Here is a 12,258-nt window from a genome sequence, read left to right on the forward strand (position 1 = left end):
AATGTTGCTTGTATGTACAAGTATGTAGAAACACAAATTATCATAACTTAAGGCCTCAGTCTACCAAAAATGGTTTCATTAAAAAATAATCCAGGATTATGCTGGTGAATTGCGATTTTTTGTTTGTTTATTTGTATTTCTGGTATTTAATTGATTTGGTTATATGAAGATGATGTTGACTTTTTGTAAATAACTTAATGAACTTCGTGATGATTATTTTTAAATGATTTAATTTATTAATATAGTGTCAGATTAATATCCTCGAACTTGCATGTGTCTAAGTATATTTTTTTATTATAATTCCGATGTATATTTGAAAAAAAATTGGGTATCCTTAAGTTTAAACATTTTTTTTTTCTAAAATCAGTTTGCAACAATACGGTTTGACGATCGGTGAGAGCTGTTTTTGTTTATTTTATATTTACTCCTAATAATTAGCAACAAAAAATCTACGCAATTATTGTTTTTTCTCCTGTACACTTGACGTTTTGGCTTTACGATTGTTTACCTCATACGCTCATACCTACAGGTATAATTAAGTTTTTAATGTATTCGTATTTTACTAAATGAGGTGTAAGTCACATAAATGTTTATTGAAATATTTTATGAAATTTTCTCATGCAATAGAGCGGTTCCTTATAATAAACATAGTACACATGTGTAATCCATAAGCGGAGATACATAATCTACCAATAACACACGTTGAAGCATATTCATTTATGTTATGGAGGTATATAATGCATATGATATGTGTGCATTAATACTTAGTACTCATGAGTATAGACAAGTTTGCAAAATTTCAGAGTAGTTATTCTTAATGTTAATAGGAGAAAAAAAATCTAAACTAAAATATATAAAACTTAAGACTTTTTTATCTTTATTTTATTATGAATATATAGTGTGTTTACACGTTTTCAGTACATAACAAACACACATAATGTATATATATATATATATATATATATATATATATATATATATATATATATATATATATATATATATATATATATATATTTTCTACATATATATATATATATATATATATATATATATATATATATATATATATATATATATATATAGAAAACACAGAAGAATATCACTTCGTTTATTTGTCAGGTTTTTGTTCCGAATCCAACATATATAAAATATAAGTGTGTGTCCTAATTTATTATGCGTACTTACACCGCTTAATCTAGGTAGGTGTAATTTATTCTTGCGTTCATCAAGCAGAACGTATGTTTTTTACTTATTTATTGGAATTTGGAACAAAGAGAACCTTTACTAGGGTCGTGTTTTTATTCTATGGCAATAAAAATTTTATAAAATGTTTATAGTCGGTTTCATTTTAGTTATTTATGCTATTAAAAATTTCTTCAGGAATGTTATTTAGTGGCAAAAAGTCTGATTTTTTTCTGAGTCAAACACTTTGTAATACTTCAGGTACTTTTTTTTCAAAAGCACGATTTTCTCTGCTTTATTATGAACTGAAGTAATTTTTGAAATATACCGCGCACTAATGTTGTCAATAAACATTGACATTTCAGAAGTAAAATTTATTTATCGTCGTAAATTATTTTATTTATTTATACAATACTACGTGAAATTAAATAAAAATCATTAAAAAGTTAGCTGTCTCTTTAGCATAAAAATAACTTTAAACTTCGAAAAGTTTTCAAGCTATGTTCGACGGACTTTTGGTAGTAATATGTAAATTATATTCGTTCACCACGTTAAACAATCCAACTTGTTGCAATGATAATATTATGTTTAATTTGCATTATTTCTCACGACATAATCGTACTTACGTTAAGCACACGATAGCAGTTATGCCAGAACTGCTGTAATTAGTAAAACTGACACTCACATAAGCGGTAAAAGTTTTAACTCACACGCCAACACATATTGAACTCCTTTTTACAAGTTTTTCTTTACACGATTTTGAAATAACACGAAATAAGAAAAATAATTTCATTTTTTAGTTTTGGCAAATAGTTTCCAGGATGTACATTTTTACAAATAGTACATTTTTTTACAAATTAATCTCTTTGTACAAAAAAGTTCACTTTGAGGTTTTACTTTTCTCAAGGAACGCATAAACATCATTGTTAACGTTTCTAATAAATCAATCTCCTGTAATTTTGTTAATTCCAAACATATAATTACATTTTTTTTATTTTTCTCTATTTTATGGACTTTCATTGTCCTCCTCATGGCGCAAAATATATAAACTGAATCATTAGAATGTCAGAATTTTATCTGTCAGCTTCAGGCGAAATTTCATCGTCACCTTCTACATCCGATAAATTGACATTAAAAATTATTGGCTTTCTACGTTTTTCCGACTTTTAAATATATTTCTTAACTTCTAAATCGTCTATTGTACAATTTTATTCAGTGATTGATCTTTGAAAGATTACGAGAGATTCAGAAGTTATGAGGATGTAGTTCGTAATGCCTCTATTCGAGTTAGTTTTCGATGACTTGCATGCATGAAACAAGCTCCTAAAACATCTTCAGATAAAAACCCATGGGTAAATTGAAAAAAAGAGATTATTTCTTATTATATCACTAATCAAGATCTTATGCACACTCCCAGGTATACCGTACCACTTCAAATATCACAAATATACATATTACCTGGATTATTTTTATAAGCAGTTAAAATTTTGTCAAATCCTTTTCATATCCACTTCAACAATATGTCGCAACAATAATAGTCCTGGATGAAAAGGATTGTCTGTGTGTTTCTTGGCTTTTAAATTATTATTATTATTATTATTTCATAGATACCTACTACTACTGAGTTGCAAGCAAGATATCTGTAGAAATGTAAGCAAACACGCACGTGGCGGTGCCTGCCACCAAACTCGCCATGACTACATAATAATACATATAAATGAAGGAACCATCTGGAATTGACGCCTATAAACAATGACAAAGGAATAAATAAAACAAAGAATGCGATAAAATTTTCCAAATCGCGTTTCTCGTACTAAATCGTAAAGTTGTCACCTTAACGTCACGTTGCGAGTAAGGATGTAGGTGTCGAAATGATCATAAATACAAAATACCTAATATAAAGTGCATTTCTACCAAGAAGTATCGTTAAAAAACCTTCGAAATAATTACATGTAATTTCGGTCCTTGATTCATTTATATTTTTTATAATTCATAGCGTGAACGTTATAAATTATAATCATTGTAATTTTACCATAATCAACGATTTCTAAAAATTTTAATAGTTTTTTTAAAGCAATTTACAGAAGTGAGTCGCGTGAAGTATATTCTATTATTTTATGGGAAATTTTAATGATATGTTTGTAAAAATTATAACTTCACATTAATTTCGTATTTTATTTAAACAGCTGAAAATATTAAATATTCAATTTTAAACTCACAAAGTGTACCATAATTAGTAAAGGTAATTTAATAATTAAACTCAATGCTATGTTAGCGAGAGCGGATATTTTTCCTTCTATTTTATTATGCAAATAGAAACTCGATAGTTAGACCGTATTTTTCCGCAAGATGGACGTTTTATATACTCGGCCATAAAATTGAAAAGGTCAATGAAATGACGAGAGGGAAAAATCACAAATACAGCTAGCTGTAGTAGATATATGTACCTATTCTGCATAGGTAGATGCGAGGCTTATTTCTCATACTCATCTATGATATTTTTTAGCAAAGCCAAAAAAATGCTTATGAATAAAGCTCTTTTTTCTTTTTTCTACCTCGAATCACAATAAACAAAAATTGGTCTTAAAATATTTTTTAGGCTTTTAATACAAAATTGAAGCTTTTCTTGAATATCAAATGATATTATTTTTAAAGTAATTAAGGGTTTAAAATAATCTTACCTTTTTAACGAATAACAGGTAAGCAACTTTTGAATTAAACATAAGATTTTTTACGTATAAAACTTAGTTATTACGTAACGATAACAACAGCTATGGGAAACGTTAATTTCTCAAAAGCAATTACTAGCTATAAATAAGAATGATTTCTCCACAATCCCCATGGAAAACTTTGCATTAATGGTGACGCTTGTCTCGACGGTGTTTCATAAAATATTTGACATTTACAAACACGGTACTGCTTCATCTATTATACTACGCGTTTCACCACAAACGACTATTAATTTTAAATCATAGTATCAACACCGAGGGATACCGTCTGAATTCTAGGTAAAAGCTGTCGGAATAATAAACATATTTTGTAATATGAGGCACACTTGAAAATTATTCCATACAGAATGTTAATTCAAAAAAAATAGTCTTACAATGACGCATTTCTGTAAATAGGAAAAATATAATTAATTTGAAGAGAAATGATCTTTTAATATATATTTCGTATCAAAGATTGAAGCCGCCGATGAATCTATTAATTATAATTGAAGGATAGTCAAACCTTTGTGAGATCAACAAAGTTCAGGCGACACATTTCCTTTGTTATTAACGGGATTATTTAGCAGATTATTGTGATTATCATAGATATGCATACCTGCATACCTACATTTTTATTCCATGTTATTTTATTACAAAGTAAAAGGATTTAGTGCAAAATTAAGGAAAATGACGTTAAATTATTACAACGGAGGATGGAAAGCTAACAGAAGGTATTCGTATAAGTAGCTTCTGTATCTTGTTGGCAAAGTCGTCAGATATGTATGCACTGCGAAATATAAAATTTTAATATTAAATAGTGCACATATTTATTCCCACCTATCAAGTACTTGTTTCATCACATATTTTCCATTATGGACAATAATTGACAAATCCGGAGAATACCTGCATTACGCAATATAACGCCACATTATAGCCCAAATAAGAAATATTTACAACAAAAAATACAATTTATATGGAAAATCAAATGTGAGTGCCTAACACCGCTATAAAAAAAAACTAATGTTGGATTTGATATCAACCACCTTACATGCCAAATATTGCAATGCCTTATTAACTACCTCGCGGGGGATCGAATCTCGGACCTTATGTTATTAGTCAGTCGCTCTAACCACTATACTACGGACACCTTCAATATATATATATATATATATATATATATATATATATATATATATATATATATATATATATATATATATATATATATATATATATATATATATATATATATATATATATATATATATATATATATATATATATATATATATATATATATATATATATATATATATATATATATATATATATATATATATATATATATATAACGTGGTAATATTTTCCTTTTGAAAATTAAGTGTAAATAATATGTAAAGTGGGTGTATAATAATAAAATAAACAATGTGTTGCTTTGTAATTAAAGTTTATTCTTAATTTATCTTTATAATAATTTTTATATCTATCTATCTATCTATCTATCTGATTCTGACCGTTAATAATATTATCGGAAGTCTTTTGTTTTATTCTGAGCGACGCATGCGGCATCTGGTGGTAGAACTGTTTTATGTAGGTACTTTTTGTAAGTACTTAATAAAATGTATAGGTAGGTACCTAGTTATTTTATTACATATATATATATATATATATATATATATATATATATATATATATATATATATATATATATATATATATATATATATATATATATATATAAGCGGCTCATTTTTAGAAACAGGCATCAAATTGTGATAGAGTGGGTTCGAACCGAGAAACTCTGACTCAAGAGCCCGCGACACTAACCACGGGACTATAACCCGACACAATTTTGTTTATTTATTTTATTATTTTTTTGTCAGAAGTCGCGGATGGGCAGCACCAGCAGCGATGTCGGTAATCCAGCGGCACGTGAGACTGAAGGTCGGCCCCCCGTCCGGCGCCTAGGGGCCTGAGGGAGGATGCGCCCCGTCTCGACCTCCCCGCCCCCCGCGCGCCCCGCGCCCCTCGCGCCCCCCGCCGGCAGCCATGCCATCCCGAGCCAGCGGATGTAGTCTGATGATTGTGAGTTTCGGATTCGTAATGAGAGGCTTGCTATTTTCTGTAGTCGGCTTTAAATATAGCTTGCTTGAAGTGTCTTTACACTGGGGACTGACCGGAGTCATTTCGTCGTAACGTAACACGTTACGATGCGAGCATTCGTATAGTCAGTACAGCGAGCCGAGTGCTCCATCCGAAGTCGGATGCTCGCCGCGAACGACGCTGCGATAAATGTCAGTCCCCACCTATAAGGCCCACCATTCGTTAAGTAGCATTCATTGCACTAGAGACCACCGAAGAGGTCACTTGTCTGCTCACACCCGTTTTATAAAAGAATGTATATTGGATACTTTTTTGTTTTTTAGAATATATATATATATATATTTATATATATATATATATATATATATATATATATATATATATATATATATATATATATATATATATATATATATATATATATATATATATATATATATATATATATATATATATATATATATATATATATATATATATATATATATATATGTATATATATATATATATATATATATATATAATTTTTTTTATCTCCGTACCATTCATTAAGTTTTTTCTTTTCTTTGGTAAGAAAAACTTACTTTTTCAATGCAAAAACGGTATTTCAAGAAAAAAATTAAGTAAATAAAATGTTACTTGGATTTGGAGAAAATTAAGTAGCGACTTAACGAATGCTAGGCCTTAACATTCTAACTCTAGAATTTTCCTCGGGAACTAAGTATTATAGTTTCACACAAAAAAATCTAAGTCGTCAATATCGTCAGGTTAATGTGTTAAAAAGAAAATCTTATTTAATTATATTTACAACGTATTTTTTAAAAGTTCAGTAACAGTACTAACAGCACTGTATTCCATAACAAAAATTACTTGCAAGCATATTTTTTTTAATATTTATAGATTCGGCGTTTAATTTGTAGAACTCTATATTTTAAATATTAAAATCAAACATAGATTTTTTAAAGTCTACTAAATTGTATTTTATTATTAAACACATATAAAAAAGTAACAATTGTTTCGCCTTGTTATGGCATTTTCAAACTACTAGTTTGACAAATTAACACATTAAACTTACGATACGTACTATTCTAAGTTTTGCATGCTAAATATTTTCTTATCGTTGTGCTTTGTTAATATATGTATAGTATTTATAACTTTTCATTTTAGTTATAATTATATTTTACGTTCCCCCCTTTTTTCATTTTTAAGAGCATATTTTATATCAAATGTCCAATTTAAGGTGTTTTTTCATGTTAAAGTATATTAAAAATACGTCTAAATTAGTAATATGTACGTGTATACAAATCTATCAAAACACAATAATATTTTCACACACTAAAAAAACGTAATTTAATAAAAATATTCATATTCGTATTAGATTTTAAAATATAAATAGTCATATGAATAAGTTTTTGTCGTTTTTTTTTAATACAATCAAGCAGATTAATTTTTACAAATAACGTAAATTTAAATTCGATTTAATTAAGTGGAATGTTTAAAATTGTTTAACAGTGAGTAGGCAGGTATTGTGAAAGTGAATTATTTCTCATTTGTAGGAGAAAATCGCCTGCTCCTAGGGCCAAAATTAAAACCATAAATATTTTAGCAAACATAATATTAAAATATAGCAACGTGTCACGCTAATAAGGATTAGTTCACAATCGGTTAAAACGCAAATACTTTTAGCAACTACTTATTTGATAATTTATTTCTTATAATAAACTTTTTCTAGAATATAACGATGTTATTTGAGATTTTTTCCCCTCTTTTAATATTTTGTACAGAACTTATTCGACTAATAAATAAATTCTTTAACAACCAATAACAAAATTTACGAAATATCAGTAACCAATAAAAAACCGGACAGTAAAAATAACATATGGGCAATGTTTTTTTAAACCGTTGGCGGTGCCCAAATAGCACTGAAAATAAAACTTGGTACTGATTGGATTTTGAGAAATATAATATATTTACGTGGAGGCAACGCAGCATTGCACATCATTTGAATATGAGGTGCGTTTGACTTGATTAAACGTATGCAGATTTAATTTTTTTGCCTAATCCACCAAATTTGAAATGAGCATCATTTATTTAATTTGTTTATTTTACAAGACGTTTATTTACAAATATTCTCGTTTACATTTTGATCCATATCAACGATTGTGAAACAACTTAAGAGTAGTTTCCTTTACGTTGTCCATTAATTTTATTTTCAGATAAACGGGTGAACTTCACATTGATCTTAGAAACATATGGTGCTTTCTTTTCACCCTTAATTAATTACTTGATAAATGAGATTTTTCTAGTGTTTTGTGACTATCTAACATGCGAGTCATTCGTTCAACATTTTTTTTATCGTTAGATAAAATTAACCACTAACGCCGACGTAGCTGCGCCAATATTGTGATGTTTAAAATCTTTTTAGCTTTTTATCGAATCTTTAGTCGAAATCGCACCCTTTGTCTCAGTAAGTAATGAGTATCCCTCCCGAATCCATATATCCCAAAAATACAATAATAATAATAAAATAAAACCCTTATCCGCACCCCAATGGTGCATAGGGCACTGCGTCATATAAACGCAGTGTTATCTTGATCGTTTACACACGAAGGAAAGGTGATCAGCCTTCCGCTTCAGGTACCAGTCCAGGGTAATATTGAATAAATATGACAGTGAAAAAATCACTTATATTTATTTTAGCCCCCTTGGGAATCGAACCCGGGACCTCCAGAATGGTAGCCGAGCGTGCTGACCATTACACTACGGAGGCTGACAAACATACAATACAAACAGAAATAGTTGATATGTCGTTATTGTATCGGGACACGACATTCATATAGCTATTTGGCTACTGTTCCAGTATACCATAGTTAAGTATCCCCATAGAATTCGAGAAGGTTATCAATAATAATTCTCCATTTAAAACTGGCGAATTTTATCAAAGTTCGTAATATTTTGTAAGATACTGATAGTAAAGTTATGACTCACGCATTTAGCCATCTAAAAATCTATTAAAATCTACTTTAGATTTAATGTTCCAAAATTGACTGTTCAAATATAAACTTTCTTACATGTAACCCGTGGATATGAGCACAAAATATGCCTCTATCGGAAGCATTTATCAATGATTATAGGTCTTATATCAGTGTTTGACAAGTAGTTTGAAATTATTAGTACGCTTTCGATGGTAATCCATTGCGGATATGTAATGACATATGGGAAAAACTTACGTAAAATATTCCACAAATATTTTTTATGTTTTAAATGCTGTAAAACAAATATTTTATGTGAAGTCAATAGTGAAATTCTGTGCTATTCTCAAAACTTAATTAAATAATCCTTTATGCAAAATTAACTATTTTATATTTATAACAAAAGAAAAGTTATTTTAAAATTCAATTAAAAATAAGACAATAAAAATGTTTAATTTTTTTTCCTAAATATTCTATACGGCACATATCATTTATTAAATGTGTAAAATGAAATATGTACGAGGGTATTAGTTTGTTAAATTAGAATTCTCTATTATAAAAGATTTACAAATACGAAACATATACTTTCAAATGAGGTTTTATGTTTTTTACTACGTTCATAAGATGTTAAGAAATAGCTTTAAACGTATTTGTGATTTAGTAATTTACCTTATATTTTATTTTAGCGTTAGCAACACATTTTTTGGTAGATAGAAGTGTCGGTTTCTTTCCATACATGAAATAAACAAATTTTATTGTAAATATGAAGATATTTTTGTTCTAAAAATAGTCTGTACGATCTTTGAATGAAGAAGGCTCGTTACGCCAGATTTTCAGTAGCATGGGAATTTTCCGAATCTAATATTTGCTTTGGTTCATATTTCATTCGCCCGAGATAGTAATATGATAGTTTTGATCGGGAAACAATTTCAGTTGTTTACCATGTTGTAAAAAGGGATATTACGGATTCTTATACCGACTAATATGAAAAGAAATAGAAGAATATATTTTTGTATGTATGATTTTTTTGCATGTGAAGAATCTCTTTTTCATCTTATTGCTCGATGACTCGTTATATAGTCGACTGGAATGTCAGGTACTTGGTCCACAATCCCTTTCCATTCCTTGTCGTCCTAGGCTAAGTTGAAGGCGGATTTTAGTGAGGAGGCGGTTGACTCCATTATTTTATCTGTCCATCTAACGGAAGACTCATTCACATTTGAATGTCTCAGTTACTACCGGCTCTCTGGCAAGACTCTCCTTGGTCTCTCTGACAATATTCCAAAAGTAGGGAAGAATCCGTTTGTGCATGCTGTGGAGGTCTTCCGGTAATTGTTCCTAGAAGATGGATATATCTGTACTTATGCGTTTTGCAGTACAAGAACTACGTAGCATCCGTCTTCAGTGCCACATTTCAAACACGGGCAGCATACACCTTTCTCTTGAGTCCTTGTGTTTCACTTCATACAATGAAATGATAAATAATTTCATTGGTACAGTTGTTCGTTTACCCAGTATGGACCGATTTTTGTATTTTTTTGTCAGACTAGATATTGATGATTTTGTCATTCCAATTCTCTTCGGATATCGGTTTCACAATCTTTTTCTTTAGGAATGAGAACGTAAATAAATAAATATCTCTTAAAAAATTGTCTCTGCATTACCGATAAGAACTTTCGTTTTTGTTTTGTCCATTTTTAGTTCCAGATATTGGTGTTTTATTTCGCCTCTACGGAAGAATTCAGACATTTTATTATCATTATTGGCTATAAGAGTCTTTCCGTATGTAAATTATATGTTGCATATCTTTCTTCTCACCTGTCTAGTACTTGTTTTTATCATATTTTCTCCATATATTTGAGATGTAGGATGCAATGTGGAGATTAAAGATTTTTTGATATGCATATATAAATATATTATAGTATTATTATTGTGCGGCAAAGGTTCTATATTTTGACAATAACTCAAATAACTCAATAAACAAATTCCTTTAAATCGAACAAAAATGGAGAAAATCTGCATTATTCAATAAAACGCCACATAATGGCCAAAAAAGCCATTTTCACTACAACAATAAAACACGCATAATTTGAATGGAAAATCTAAAGTGAGTGATCAAATCTTCAAATTGAAAATAGTTTAGCAACTTTTTTACATTGTGACCTACACTATAGATTTACGATACGATCGATAAAAAATTGAACTAAAAAACAAATGTTTTTCGTGATTTCTGGTCTGATTAAAAACCTATAGTTGGATTTGGAATCAATCAGTGCTAAACTACCTCGCTGGGAATCGAATCTCGGACCTTATGTGCGATAGTCAATCCCTCCATCCACTATACTACGGACACCTTTACCTACATCTTTAAAACTTCATTTGCATCCGATGGTGCATAGGGCACTGCATCATATAAACGCAGTATTATCTTGATTGTTAACACATGAAGGAAAGGAAAAGTCCAGGGTAATATTGAATAAATATAAGAGGGAAAAATCACTTTATTTATTTCACCCCCCCTTAGGAATCGAACTCGGGATTTCCAGTATGGTAGCCGAGCATGCTGATCATTACACTACGGAGGCGAACATACATACACCTACAACTTCATTATATTATACAAGTGTATAAATATGTATGTGTATAATTCCGCGGTCTGATTGCATTCAGACTTAACCTTCTGTTGGTCCCGCGCGACCCCTCGTATCGATTCTCGTCGTGACCCACTTGGCCGTGAGTGACTGATCCGGGACGGGGCGGGACCCTCTCCCGCGCCCGCACCCCGTGTACACAGCCGAGATTGGAATGCAAATAGGGGGCGGATTTTCACAAGGGTTAATTAGCACCTACACGATCGACGAAGGGTTAAGTGCTTTTTTTAAAAATCATTTACTTGCAATTGATGACTGGCGTCTAGACTTGACAGACTTTTTAAGAGGTGAGGATTCGAGAATTAAGTAATTATTCTCATACTTTTTAGGTTTTTTTAATATATTTTTCTTAAAATTATTTAATCTTTTTGGTTCATTAAAATACGTAAGAACGATGTAAACCAAATACGTTTCGTTTCTTTATTCAGTTACTGGTTAGATATTTTTTTGTCTTCATAGCATCATTGAACTATGTGGTTTGTAAAAAAATAGTATTTTTTGGTGCCTGAAATAAATATATTTTTGTAAGAATTAACCATTTTTATTTCATTATTTTTATTATTTAAGGGTATTGAATAAGCCTTTTATTCGGATCCATATAAAGCCTTGAATTAATCTCGTTTTAGAATTACAAATAAA

The 12,258-nt window shown here is 29.7% G+C and overlaps 1 protein-coding gene across 1 annotated transcript in view; it reads left to right on the plus strand.

Moving 5' to 3' along the window:
• The window catches only part of LOC148301239 (uncharacterized), a 97,066-nt gene that overhangs the window by 859 nt on the left and 83,949 nt on the right, over window positions 1-12,258 (plus strand). Inside the window, exon 2 of the transcript XR_015838827.1 lies at window positions 5,777-5,978. The gene's annotated coding sequence lies outside the window, so the exon portion shown is untranslated. The remainder of the gene's footprint in view (window positions 1-5,776; window positions 5,979-12,258) is intronic.

The sequence above is a fragment of the Brachycentrus maculatus genome, unplaced genomic scaffold (genome assembly GCF_059751285.1).
Source record: "Brachycentrus maculatus isolate JH-2025_06_01 unplaced genomic scaffold, ASM5975128v1 h1tg000589l, whole genome shotgun sequence".
In the NCBI taxonomy this organism is placed as follows: domain Eukaryota; kingdom Metazoa; phylum Arthropoda; class Insecta; order Trichoptera; family Brachycentridae; genus Brachycentrus; species Brachycentrus maculatus.